Raw genomic sequence first — 15,322 nt, forward strand, 5'->3', positions numbered from 1 at the left:
GGGCGCAAGACCCTAAATCGGTGAATGGGTCTATATCCAAATCTGTACCGATCTGAGCCAAATTGGTGAAGCATTTCGAAGGGCCTAACACAACTCACTGTCCCGAATTTCGCCGCCATCGGACAATATATGCGCCTTTTCGGGCCCAAGAACTTAAATCGAGAAATCGGTTGGCAATATCTAAATCTGGACCGATCGCGGCCAAATTGACGATTGATATCAAGTGGCCTAACACAACTCACTGTCTCGAATTTCAGCAAAATAGGATAATAAATGTGGCTTTTATGGGCCTAAGACGCTAAATCAACAAATCGGTCTATATGGGGGCTATATCAAGATATAGTCTGATATAGCCCATCTTCGAACTTGTCCTGCTTATGGACAATGCAAGAATTTGTGCAAAGTTTCAGCTCAACTTTTTCTATTTTTAAAGACTGTAACGTAATTTCAACAGACAGACGGACGGACAAGGCTAGATCGTCTTAGATTTGTACGCTGATCAAGATATATATACTTTATAGGGTCGGAAATGGATATTTCGATGTGTTGCAAACGGAATGACAAAATGAATACACCCCAATCGTTCGATGGTGGGTATAAAAAGCACTGCAAATCTATGTCCGTGACGTAGAATGATGGAGTGACCTAATTTTTGATTTCCATTTGGCGAAGATACTTTTTACCCTTGGTTTAGGTCGTGAGATACGGGATTCTATTTAGACCATCCGATATGGGTTTCTGTTTGGACCACCCGACACATTAGAATGTATTCATCATGCGCCAAAACGTCTGCAACACACCTCCGCTTCACGTCAACATCAGATTCCCGCAATCCTTTGCACATTCTGTTTCGCCAAAGATATGCAAATACCAAAATACTATACGCCCCTTGAAGTTTCATTGCGTATATTCCAGCATTAAATAAAAATTTTCTTTTCAAAATACAATAACAATTTCTATGTAAAATCAGATATATTGTTTCATATAATTTTTCTATCTAAAATTAAATGTCAAAGATTTATTCTATGAAAAATCATTTCACAGTAAATTTGTTCGTGTGGTTGTTCATTGTTATTTTAACACAATGGCTATGGTATAGTGGCTGTTTTTTTTTTTTCACGCTAAGCTTGGTGCATTTTAGTTCATTTCTTTCGGTCGTTTTTGTTTACATTTTTAATTGTATAGCCAAAAGCATAAAATTAAGCCAAATGTGTGCCCTAGGCTTCAATGGATTGGCAATATTATTAGCTCAGCCATCAATATTGTATTGTTTTTTTTTTGTGTATTCCTCGGTCAATTGAGATGCTCTCCGCCAAGCTTTGAAGTTGCATGTGATTCTCTCTCTTGAATGAAAAAGAGAGCATTAATTCAAAAATGTGTCCTCAGGAGTGGCTTAGTGTTTTTGTTGTTGCATTTCAATAGGATTATTGTTGTTGATCGGTCAGACGAGACGAGAGGAAACGATCAGATGGCTGATTGTTATAACCGCTCCTAAGTTTGTGGATATAGCCGCCGCCGACTGACGCACTGCTGTGTTGATTCAGTTAGTCTGTAAGTCAGTCCGTTCAGCCCGCTATAAAGCATTAATTCATGCATCCAACAACTGTTGTGTCTGTTTTGTATTTTTTTTGCTTTTGCCGTTTATGTTTGCTTTGCTTTGCTTTTTTCGCCTTGTCTGTTGTTGTGTTTTTATTTTTTACGAAATAGTTGTTGTGCTTACTGGCTTTGTTGGTGTTTTCGCTTTTTCTACTTCAGTTACAAGCCACCAACAAATTTCAATTTCATTCAGTTACCTCTCGGTACGGGTACTGAACTGTTGCTTGTATCTATCTCTCCACCATCGAAATCGAAAAAGTGTGAAACAATTTGAAAAATACGGCAAATTAAAACGGCCGACTAAACGATTCGACCCTGCAGTCGAGTAGCCAATACTTTTTGTGTGTTATCCTGTTGTAATTGAAGTGCTTTCCCTCTCCCCAATACCCTAGTGTTTTGTGTTTTCTAACAGATGTGAGTTTAAAGAAAGAAGAAAAAAAAAACAAAAAAATTTTAAATTTATTGCAAAACTAATTTTGACAAAAAAAAATTGACTAGTGTTTTTAATAACTGAAGTTGTTTTAAATTGAATGTCACCAGCAAAAAATAATTTATGGAATTTAATTGTCAGCTATTTCCAATAGATGGAATAATTTGAACAGGTTTAGTATGTAACAACGAAATTAAAAACTTTCGATAAATTTACCTAGTTGGACTAAAAATTTTAGTTAATCTTGAACGCGTGTCTTCGACAGATGTTCACCTATATGAGCTTCATTTATTATTAGAATTTGCATGCACAAGTCATATTTATGGTATTTTTATACCCTACAACACTACTGTAGTACAGGATATTATAACTTAGTGCATTTGTTTGTAACACCCATAAAGGAGAGAGCTTGATAAGTGTACCGATCGACTCAGAATCACTTTCTGATTCGATTTAGCTATGTCCGTCTGTCTGTCTGTCTTTCCATGTTAATTTTTTAACAAAGTACAGGTCGCAATTTTCATCCAATCATCAACAAATTCGGCAGCGGTATTTTTATGCCCTCCACCGAAGAATGGGGGTATATTAATTTTGTCATTCCGTTTGCAACACATCGAAATGTCCATTTCCGAACCTATAAAGTATATATATTCTTGATCAGCGTAAAAATCTCAGGCGATCTAGCCATGTCCGTCCGTCTGTCTGTTGAGAACACGATATAGTCCTTAAAAATAGAGATATTGAGCTGACACTTTACACAGATTCTTTTTTTTTTTGTCCCTAAACAGGTTCAGTTCGAAGATAGGCTATTTCGGACTACATCTTGATATAGCCCCCATATAGACCGATCTGCCGATTTAGGGTTTTGGGGCCTCAAAAGCCACATTTATTATCCAATTTTGCTGAAATTTGTGACAATGAGTTGTGTTAGGCCCTTCGACATCTTCCTTCAATTTATCCAAGATCGGTCCAGATTTGGATATAGCTGCCATATAGACCGATCTCTCGATTTAAGGTCGTAGGCCCATGAAAGGTGCATTTATTATCCGATGTCGCCAAAATTTGGGGCAGTAAGTTGTGTTAGGCCCTTCAACATCCTTCTTCAATTTGGCCCAGATGGGTTCAGATTTGGATATAGACTGATCTCTCCATTTAAGGTCTTGTGCTCATAAAAAGCGCATTTATTGTCCGATTTTGCCAAAATTTGGGGCAGTAAGTTGTGCTACGCCCCTCGATAACTTTCTACAATTTGGCTCAGATCGATCAAGATTTGCATATAGCTACCATATAAATCGATCTCCCGATTTACGGTTTTAGACCCATAAAAAGCGCATTTATTATCCGATGTCGCCGAAATTTGGGACAGTGAGTTAAGTGAAACCTCTCGATATACTTCTGCAATATGGCACAGATCGATCAGGATTTGCATATAGCTGCCATATAGACCGATCTCTCGATTTAAGGTTTTGGCCCCATAAAAGGCGCATTTACTGTCCGATGTCGCCCAAATTTGGGAAAGTGGGTTGCGTTATGCCCTTCGACATTCTTCTTCAATTTGGCTTAGATCGTTCAAGATTTACATATAGTTGCCATATAGACCGATCTCTCGATTTAAGGTTTTGGGCCCATAAAAGGCGTATTCATTGTCTGATGTCGCTGAAATATGGGACAGTGAGTTGCGTTAGGCTCTTCGACATTTTTCTGATACTTGGCCCAATTCGGTCCAGATTTGCATATAGCTGCCATATAGATCCATATCTCGATTGAAAATCTTGGCCCCATAAAAGGCGCATTTATAAGCCGATTTCACTGAAATTTGACACAGTGACCTATGTTAGGCTTCTCAACATCCGTGTCGTATATGGTTCAGATCGAAATATTTTGTTATACACAATTGATCAATGACTTGTACTTATTAGTATTGGAACATATTTCGATATAGCTGTTATGGGCTATAAAGTATGCATTTCCACCGGATTTTGACGAAACATGTTTTACATATATACCCGAGGTGGTGGGTATCCAAACTTAACGCCTTTTTACTTGTTTCATATGCATCTTGTATCAACCTAATATTAGCGATTTTCAAAAGCCTTGCTTTACGGAATAAAAAACACGCCCTTGCACTAAACTAATAACTCCAAAAGTCTTATTATTCCCACCCCCATATCCCAGTCATTCCGTTTAAACCTCTTCGAAAAATCAAAATGATCCTTCTTTGAAATATAGACGTTTTTTCGGGAGAACAACAACCTTTAACCAAACTGGGTCCGCTATAGGAAAAATATGTAGCAGTATTCAAAACAATCCACTGTTGTAAAATTTAAGCTATATCGGATTCATAAATGGTCTAAGATATTTATTTATTTATTCTGGAGATCGACCAATTTCCAATGAACATTCCAATAAGGAAAATTAGATACTTCTCTCGTACCAATGAGTGCACATTTATTCCTTGGTGTCTGAGTGGCCTCCCTACCCTCCAAAACTACCCGTGCGGACATGGTAGCAAAATAAAGGTATAGAAGAGTAGAGTGCGAACTTGGTATACAAATTTTGCCCAAAATGTTCGGGGGGTCCCCCACCCCCAAAAGACTCCCAACAGGACTCTTTCACCGCTTTGTGCAATATGTGTATCAAATGAAAGGTATTTAAAAGTAGAGTACAAATCTGACATACAAATTTATTCCTTGGTATCTGAGGCGCCCCCACTCCCCAAAACCCCCCCGCAGGGCTTACAAACCAATTGGGACAATATGGATACCAAATGAAAGGTGTTTGGAAGTCAAGTACACATATGTTATAAGAATTTGGTCAAAGGTGTCTACGGGGCCTCGCCAAGCCCAAAACTCCTTAAACGGGCATGAATGTCCAATGTCACAAAATGGATATCAAATGAAAGGTCTTTGGGAGTTGACTACGAATCTGGTATACATATTTGGGATAGAGAGAGGGATCGGCCCACCCACTAAATATCCTTTAATAGGACGTGCAGTTCGAGCGAGATAATATGTAAGTTAAAAGAAAAGCCTTTGTCAGTAGAGTTTGAATCTAATGTTGGTATAAGAATTCAAGAATATGGGTCACGTCCAGCCGTCCTGGCATTCAACAGAACTTTTGGGTCTTAGCATCGGGGGGAGCGGCACTCTCCTCCCAATTAAAACAACTCCAAACTATCATGCATTACGACTGAGAATATATTGTACTCAATTGAAGGGATGTGTCAGAGTTCAAAAAACCTCCCCCTGTCCTACCCAAAAAAAAAAAAAATTAAATTAAAAATTATATATGAAGGCCGATCAGTTAAAATAGGACAGCAATAAAAGGCCTTTGGCAGTAGAGTACACTTTTTACCCTCAAAATGAGATAGACACAGGAGGACCTACTGATCTTTGAATGGGGTACCCCAAGTGGTAACTTTGTAATATGATTTTGAATGTAGATAACCAAAACAAAAAACAAATAATTAGTGTGATTCTGAACCAGACCCGTTGCCCTAAATATCTTAATAGCCCTCTTAAGAATGCTTGACATTATGGGGCTGAAACAACATCGTGCTCTAGCACGATGCTGATATTATTTCAGCGTTCGCCCCCAAAATTCCCTTCAAACCGGCCATGTTTGCCTACTATGGCAATAAGTGGCTCAAATAATAGGTATTTGATAGTAGAAAACGAATTTGATATCCAATTTTGAGGCCAAGTGTTTGAGGGTCGTCTCACCCCATAAACTCCCCGCCAACCAATGGCAATTGGGGCTCAAATAAAAGAAATTTGAGTGTAGAGCACGATGCTAATAATTTTTCAAGGCTAAGTGCATGGGTGGCGCCCCACCTTAAAGTGGGCGTGTTTGTGGATTATGACAGTAACGGGGCTCAAACCTGAGATCTGTTTTAAGGCCATGTGTATCAGAGATGCCTCACCTAAACTCCCCCTAAACCCCACATATATACCGACTTTAGCAATATGTAGCTCAAATGTGATTTTTGGGAGTAGAGTATGAATCTGATATCCACTTCCCACCAAAAGGATTTAGCTACTCCAATATTTATAATAACTCAAAAACAAATTTGGTATCCTTATTTAGGGTGGATACCTAGGGGGCCGCGACACCTCCAAAGCCCACTAAATGGAAATACAAACAAATAATGACAATATGAGGCTCAAATTAAAGGTTTTTTAAAATAGGGAATGAATCTGATAAATGACGGTCCACCTTACCCGCAAATATTCTTCCAATACCGGACCTATTAACCGACCATACCAATATAAGGCTCAAATAAAAGGTATTAGGGATTAGAGCACCAATATGATATCCACATTGGGGCGAAATATCTTAAAGGCCATACCAGCACCCCCAAACAGGATTTTCCTGACCGTGCCAGTAAAGGGCTTAGATAAAATAATAATGAGAGAGAGTAGGCACAGCTGGGAGGGGGGACGTGTCCAGCTAGTTCTTTTTAAAGTCAAAAATAAATTCATCGACGTGTTGCTAATGAAATGACAAAATGAATAAACACGCGTTCTTTAGTGGTGGGTATAAACACCATAATAATAGCATGTGCAAGAAATTTATTTACCACAAAGCTTCTGAGAATTGAATGAGTGATAATTAGTTTACCTGTATTATAAGAAAAATTTATTCAATTGAAAATTAAAAATAATTTAAACTGGTGAGTTCTTTAATACAACAATCATCGAAACCACATCATATATTATTTGAATGTGGTTTAATAACGTTAGGAGTTATACAATAACATCCAAGATGCTAAAAAAATAGTTTTCCAGCCAGACATATAGAGCAGAACAAGTAAAAGCGTGCTAAGTTCGGCCGGGCTGAATCTCGGGATCCCAACACCATGGATTCTACTAAAAATTAAAAAAATTTAGTTGAAAGGCATAATTTTATTCTACATACCAAACTTCGTTTAAACCACCAAGAATTAAAGCTTCTAGGAACCGAACAAGAATGATCAAGAGACAGGTTTATATGGAAGCTATAGCAAGTTATAGACTGATTTGGACGGTAATTGCCACAGTTGTTGGAAGTCGTAACAGAACACAGCATGCAAAATATCAGCCAAATCGGACAAAACTTGAGGCTTGTAAAGACTTATGAAGTCAATTCGGGAGATCGGTTTATATAGGAGCTATATCGGATTATAGACCAATTTGGACCGCCCAAGGCACAGTTGTTGGAAGTTATAACTGAACCCAGCATGCCAAATCGGACAAAGATTGCGGCTTGTAAGGGCTCGAGAAATCAAATCGGGTGATCAGTTTTTATGGGAGCTATATCAGATAATAGACCGATTTAAACCATACTTGTCCCGGCTGTTGGAAGTCACAACAGAGCACTATATGCAACATTTCAGCCAAATCGGACAAATATTGCGTCTTGTAAGGGCTAAAAAATTCAAATCGGTTGATCGGTTTATGGGAGCTGTACTAGGTTATAGATCGATTTGGACTTTACGCAGTACAGTTGTTTGAAGTTATAACAGAACACAACATGCTAAATTTCAGCTAATCGGGAAAAAATTGCGGCATGTAAGGGCTCAAGAAGTCAAATCGGGCGATCCGTTTATATGGGATCAATATCAATATTGAGTATCTGTGCAAAATTTAATACGGCTAGCTTTACGCGTTCGACAGCTACCGTGATTTCGACAGACGAACAGACATGGCTATATCGATTCAGAACGTCGAGACGATCAAGAATTTATGTACTTTAGGGGGTTGTATATCAATATTTCGAAGTTTTTCAAAAGTAATGACTGAATTAGTATACCCCATCCTATGATGGTGGGTAAAAAAAAATTTGATATTTTTAAAATATTTTCTTTCTGTCACATTGATCGGAAATATTTATACCACCACTGTGGTATAGAGTATTTTAACTTTGTGCTTTTATTTGCAACGCTAAGAAGGAGATGAGCTAGACCCATTGATATGTATACCAATCGGTTTGGAATCACTTCCCGATTCGACGGACATAGCTATCCGTCTGTCTGTCCATGTATTCTTGTGATCAAGGTACAGGTCGTATTTATTGTCCAACTGCCATGAAATTTTGCACATGTCACTTTTTTGCCCAAGGACGAACGATTTAGGTATAGCTCCCGTATATATCTTTCATGAGATATGGCCTTTCAAAGCTGTAGAAGCCACAATTTTGGTCCGATCTTTAGACATATGTGCGAAATTTTGTTTAAATCGATCCAGATTTGGATTTAGATATAGCTCCCATATATATCTTTCATCCGACATGGAGTATTAAGGCTATAACAACCACAATTTTGATGCCATCTCTTTAAAATTTGGCATGAGGTGTTTTATTTGGCATCCTACTATGTATGCAAAATAACATAACATTTAGTACAGATTTAGATATAGCTCCCATATACATCTTTCATCCGGTATATGTTTTAAGCCTATAGGAGCTACAAGTTTGGTCCGAATAGGTTCATATCCTGATATAGCTATTTTCTATCAATGCTATCTGTAAAGTGAAATTTTTGACAAAATTTAACAAAATTTAGCGATCCGATACCGAATGTGTCCTATAAGATACTATAGAGGGCGCCAACTTCATCCGATTAGGCTAACATTTATATAGCCTTCACCATAGGATGAAGGTATACAAATTTCGTCTTTCCGTTTGTAACACCTCGAAATATATATGCGTCTAAGACCCCATAAAGTATATACATATTCTTGAACGTCATGACATTTTAAATCGATCTAGCCATGTCCGTCCGTATGTTTGACGAAAGCATGCTAACTTTCGAAGGAGGCGCTTGAAATTTGGCATACATACTTCTTATTAGTGTAGGTCATTTGGGATTGTAAGTGGGCCAAATCGGGCCATATTTTGATATAGCTGCCATATAAACCGATACTGGGTCTTGACTTCTGGAGCCTCTAGAGGTCGCAATTCTTATACGATTCGGCTGATTTTTTTTTTATATTTTGTGTTTCGGTAGCACTTCCAATCACTGTGCTAAGCACAGTATAAATCAGTCCATAAACTATTATAGCGGTCATATAAACCCATTTCCCGGTTAGACTTCTTGGGCTTCTAGAGGGCGCAATATTTATCCAATTTGGTTGAAATTTGGCACATATCATTTTGATGATAGATTTGACTTCCTAAAACTGTGTCAAATATGGTCTAAATGATACTTGCCACATTTGTAATTTATAACCTGATATAGCTGCCATATAAACCGATCTGCCGATTAGACTTCCTGAGCTTCTAGAAGGCGCAATTTTTATCTGATATCCAAATCATTCCATAACCTGATATAGCCGCCATATAAACCGATATCCCGATTTGACACTCTGAGCCACTGAAGGGATCAACTTTTACCCGATGTGCCTGAAATTTTTGAGTTGGTATGTTTTTATAACTCCTCACGATCATCACAAGTACGCTCCATATCGGTCAACAACTTGATGAATCTCATATATATATTGAATAAGTCATTCAAAGAACTTGACAAATGCGATCCATGGTGGAGGGTATAGAAGATTTGGCGCGGACGAACTTAGCACGCGATTACTTGTTGAATTTTGTTTTATTATATCTGTGCATTGCTTCTATAGAAATCGATCTCCTGATTTTCACTTCTCATTTTCTTTTCAAATATAGGTGACGAGAAATTAACGATAGTATCGTTACTATCGATAATAATTATTGGAAATATCAAAAATATCGAATGTTTCGAGGGTATATAAGATTCGGCGCGGCCGAATTTAGCACGCTTTCACTTGTCATAGTTTTTACACCCACCACCGTAGAATAGAGGGTATATTAATTTAGTCATTCCGTTTGCAACACATCGAAATATCAATTTTCGACCCTACAAGGTAAATATATTATTCTTCTAAGACGATCTAGCCATATCCGTCCCTCTGTATGTTGAAATCACGCTGCAGTCTTTAAAAATTGAGATATTGAGCTGAAACTTTGCACAGATTCTTTTTTTCCATAAGCAGGTTAAGTACGAAGATGGGCTATATCGGACTATATCATGATATAGGCCCCATATAGAACAATCCACCGATTTAGGGTCTAAGGCCCATAAAAGCCACATTTTTAATTTGATTTTGCTGAATTTTGAGAAAGTGAGTTGTTTTAGGCCCTACGACATTCTTCTTCAATTTGGCACAGATAGGTCCAGATTTGGACACAGCTGCCATATATACCGACCACTCGATTTAAGGTTTTGGGCCCATAAAAGGCGCATTTATTGTACGATGTCGCCGAAATTTGGCACAGTGAGTTATGTTAGGCTCTTCGACATCCTTCTTCAGTTTGTCACATATCGGTCAAGATTTGGATATGGCTGCCATATAGACGGATCCGCCAAATTAGGGTCTTAGGCCCATAAAAGCCACATTTGTTACCCGATTTTGCAGAAATTTGGTACAGTTTGTTGTGTTAGGCCCTTCGACATCCTTCGTCAATTTGGCTTAGATCGGTTCAGATTGGGTATAGCTGCCATATAGACCGATCCGCCAAATTATGGTCTTAGGCCCATAAAAGCCACATTTTGTACCCGATTTTGCTGAAATTTGCTACAGTTAGTTGTGTTAGGCTTCGCGAGATCCCTCTTCAATTTGGCACATATCAGTACGGATTTGGATATAGCTGCCATATCGACCGATCTCTCGATTTCAGGTTTTGGGCGCAATTATTGTCCGATATCGCCGAAATTCGGGACATTGGGTTAAGTTAAACCCTGTCTATATGTCTATCTGCAATATGACTTATATCGATCCAGATTTGCATATAGCTGCCATATAGACCGATCCTCCGATTTAAGGTTTTGGCCCCATTAAAAGCGCATTTAATGACCGATGGCGCCGAAGTTTGGGATAGTGAGTTGTGTTGGGCCCTTCGACATCGTTCTTCAATTTGGCTCAGATCGGTTCAGATTTGTATATAGCTACCATAGAGACCGATATCTCGATTTAAGGTTTTGGTCCCATTAGAAGCGCATTTATTGTCCAATGTCGCCGAAATTTGGGACAGTGAGTTGTGTTGGGCTCTTCGACAATCTTCTTCAATTTGGCTCAGATCAGTCCAGATTTGGGTATAGCTGCCATATAGACCGATCTCAAGATTTATGGTTTTGGGCCCATAAATGGCGCTTTTATTGTCCAATTTCGCCGAAATTTGGGACAGTGAGTTGCGTTAAGCTCTTCGATAACTTTTTGCAATTTGGCCCAGATCGGTTCAGATTTGGGTATAGCTGCTGTAAAGACCGATCTCTCGATTTAAAATCTTGGCCCCATAAAAGGCACATTAATAATCAGATTTTGCTCAAATTTGACACAGTGACTTATGTTAGGCTTATCTTTAGGCTTTTGAATATGGCTACCAAAAATACCAATATTTTGTTCTGCAAAATTGAACACTGACTGGTACTTATTAGACCACTCAATATTCATATCGAATTTGGTCTAAATCGGACCATATTTCTATAAATCTGCTATGGGGGCATAGATTATGCATTGTTCATCGAATTCTGACGAAAGGTGGTTTACCTATATACCCGAGGTGGTGGGTATCCAAAGTTCGGCCCGGCCGAACTTAATGCCTTTTTACTTGTTTCTATCAAGTTTTCACCATACACCACTATTATGCCATAATTCTTCGAATACTATTATTATTTAGCAAATATAAGGCCATAAATGCTTGTAGACATTTTATGGCTTTAAGTGTAATTTCCACGTAAAATGTGCTATAAAATGTGTCCAAATTAAAATTTTGTAATATTAGTGTTATTTATTGTCTACTGAACACCTAACATTAAAAATCTCTCAAAGGTATAATTTTCACTTAAACTTATTATTATGCGGGTACAATGAGTTGTTGACCGCATGACCAGGTTGGGGGCCAGTGATAGATTTTGAAATATGGAAATTGAATATTAAATACTTAAAATTCATCATTCGTGATGATGACGATGATGATGATGACAACCACAACAGAGGGTCTACAGCGGTCATGGCGATAAAGATAGTCAATCATAAAATCATTTTAAACAAACTTTTACTTTCATGAGACCTTGGTGGGCAAAGAATAACTGCGACTTGGATGGATAGATGGATGGTTGGATAGATGCATAGATGGATGGCTATCATAAAACTATTACTGCGATGTGTACGATGTATTACTTTCATTGGGGGCTTAGAGCGCTTTCGTTTTCTGTTTAATTTTCCTACAGTTCAATGCATGTGAGCAGGAAAAATAACAACAACAATTGTTGCTTAAAAAAACACAGTTTATTTGTTAAGTATTGGCAAACCCTTTGAAGAAATGTGAACAAAAACCAACACCAAAAAAATGGTTTTTTAAAAGCCCAAGTTATGTTTTGCCTTAAAAGCCTTTTTTCTCTGTCCCCACTTTAGATGACCTTTTAAGTTGACCAAATTGTTTGTGTGACCAAGCACTATGTCATCACCTAGTATGTCTGCTGTTGGGGAAGGTAATTTGGCCAAATGAGCCTCAATGTTATAGCCATCACCATTGGCATGTCAAACATAATGATGTGTAATGCGATTGTTGGAGTTTGCACAATTCTTGTTAACTGATGAGATGAATGGGCATGGGCGCTGCCTGGCTGCTTCAGCATGGGCCATGCATTTTCACAATGACAACCATGTGAAGCTTGAGCTGACTCTGGGGGGTAGGAGTTGGGTGAGGGGGTAATTAAAAAATGAACATTTCTTTCTAATTAAAAGAAATTGTTTTAATCAACATTTAAATACAAAAGGCCAAGACTTCGTGGCTGTTGTTTGTCTTACAAAGTGTCCTACAACAAAAAGAAAAAAAAACAACCAACTTAAGGCCTGGAACTTGGTGTGAAGAAAATGTTGCCAACAAAATGATGAAAGTAAAAGTGATGAGATAGTCAGTCATCATCACAATCTGCGATGAGTACTGCTGCTGCTGCTGCTGCTGTTGGCTGTAGGTAGGTAGTCCACCTGTCTGTCTTTAGGTGTTTTCATATTTCCATAATGAAATGTATAGAGGGCAGGCAGCTGCTTGGACCACAACAAAATATTAATAAAACACTTTACACTTTGAGTGTCGACTGATACAGACATTTGCATCTCAAATGACACTCTTAATAGCGCCTCCCTACCATCCCATAAACTCCACAAGCACTCATTGAGACTTATAACTTACCGCCCAATGGTCGTTTGTGTTATTTTTTTTTCTTGCAATTCATCTTCGTCATAATTTTGTCTGGGCCATGGACTTGTGTAATAAATCATCACATCACCATTTCATCTCTCAAGTTGTAGAAGTCTAGGTGCGTACGTGAAGTTATTATAAATTCATAACCAACTGCCACTGTTTTCCAGGCTTTCTTCGTTGGCCTTTGAAAATGTCACTATAATTGCATCGCTTATGTAAGGCGGAATTTGGTAAGTGGTTGTCGCAAATGGATAGTAATGTTGGTAAATATTTATCCTTACTTCAAGTATTTCTACACCTACACTGGTGTCTGAAAAATGGTGCACTGACAAAAAAGCCGTATATCAGAAAAAGTCGTATGTATAGAAGAAAACCAGTCATTGAAAAACACCACCTCCAAAACTTCGGGGAAATGGAGTAATAATTGCGCCCTCTAGAGGCTCAATAGTTAAACTGGGATATTGGTTTTTATGGCAGCTATATCAGGTTAAATACCGATATAGACCATACTTGCTACAGTTGTTGGAAGTCATACCAGAACAACATGTGCAAAATGTCAACCATATTGGACAAGAAATGCCCCCTCTTGAAGCCCCAGAAGTCTAATCGGGAGATCGGTTTATATGACGGCTATATCAGGTATGGACTGATTTAGAACATACATGCCACGTCATGCAAATTTCATCTAAATTGGAGAAGAATTGCGCCCTCTAGAGGCTCAAAAGTCTAATCAAGAGGTCGGTTTATATGGCGACTTTATCAGGATATGGACTGATTTAGAACATACTTGACACAGTTGTTGGAAGTCAAAACAAAACAGTTCATACAAAATTTCAGCCAAATCAGATAAGAATTGCGCCCTCTACAAGCTCTAGAAGTTACGACCTAAGAACGGTTTATATGACAGCTATATAAGGTTATAGTCCGATTTAAACCATACTTGGCACAGTTGTTGGAAGTCATAACGAAACACCTCATGCAAAATTTTAGCTAAGCCGGAGAGGAATTGCGTCTAATGAAGAGGTCGGTTTTTATGGCGGCTATATCAGGTAATGAACTGATTTGGACTATACTTAACACAGTTGTTGGAAGTCATACCAGAACACTTCATGCAAAATTTCAGTCAAATCCGATGCGAATTGCGCCCTCTAGAAGCTCTAGAAGTCAAGACCCAAGATCGGTTTATATAACAACTATATCAGATTATCAAACGATTTAGAACAAACTTGGTACAGCTATCGGAAGTGATAGTAAAACACCATGTGCAAAATTGCAGCCAAATTGGACAAAAATTGCGCCTCCAGCGGCTCAAGAAGTCAAATCGGGAGATCGGTTTATATGGGTACAACTGTGTAAAGTACGATTTGAACCGTACTTTGCACAGTTGTTGGAAGACAAAACTGAACGCTACGTGCAAAATTTCAGCCAAATCAGACAACAATTGCGGCTTCAAAGGGCTCAGGAAATCAAATCGGGCGATCGGTTTATATGGGAACTATATCAGGTTCTTAACCGATTTCGACCGTACTTGACGCAGTTGTTAAAAGTCAAAAGGGAACACTGCATGCAAAATTTCAGCCAAATCAGACAACAATTGCGGCTTCAAAGGGCTCAGGAAATCAAATCGGGCGATCGGTTTATATGGGAACTATATCAGGTTCTTAACCGATTTCGACCGTACTTGACGCAGTTGTTAAAAGTCAAAAGGGAACACTGCATGCAAAATTTCAGCCAAATCGGACATATAATGTGGCTTCCATGGGCTCAAGAAGTAAAATCGGGAGATCGGTTTATATGGGAGCTATATCTTAATCTGAATCGATGGGCCATTTGCAATCCCCAATGACCTACAGCGATATTAAGTATCTTTGCCAAATTTCCAGCCGCTAGCTTTACGCGCTTGACCGCTATCGTGATTTCATTTCATATTTTATTCAAGTCCTGAGAACTCATATACAAGTAACATTTTCAGACAAAAAATCTGCTTTTTATGGGCTTCAGACCCTTTATCGGCAGATCGGTCTATATGGCAGCTATATCTAAATATAGTCCGATCGGAACCATATTAAGGTTGGATAAAGG

General features: G+C 38.4%; 1 protein-coding gene across 2 annotated transcripts in view; it reads left to right on the top strand.

The window, feature by feature from the left end:
• Positions 1 to 1,779: 1,779 nt before the first annotated feature.
• LOC106095685 (uncharacterized) overlaps positions 1,780 to 15,322 on the top strand; it is a 38,887-nt gene continuing 25,344 nt past the window's right edge. Inside the window, exon 1 of one of the 2 annotated variants that reach the window (XM_013262977.2) lies at positions 1,780 to 2,010. The gene's annotated coding sequence lies outside the window, so the exon portion shown is untranslated. Of the gene's footprint in view, positions 2,011 to 13,407; positions 13,471 to 15,322 lie in introns of those variants that run through there. The other variant, XM_059363829.1, reaches the window with a different exon arrangement.

The sequence above is a fragment of the Stomoxys calcitrans genome, chromosome 2 (genome assembly GCF_963082655.1).
Source record: "Stomoxys calcitrans chromosome 2, idStoCalc2.1, whole genome shotgun sequence".
In the NCBI taxonomy this organism is placed as follows: Eukaryota; Metazoa; Arthropoda; class Insecta; order Diptera; family Muscidae; genus Stomoxys; species Stomoxys calcitrans.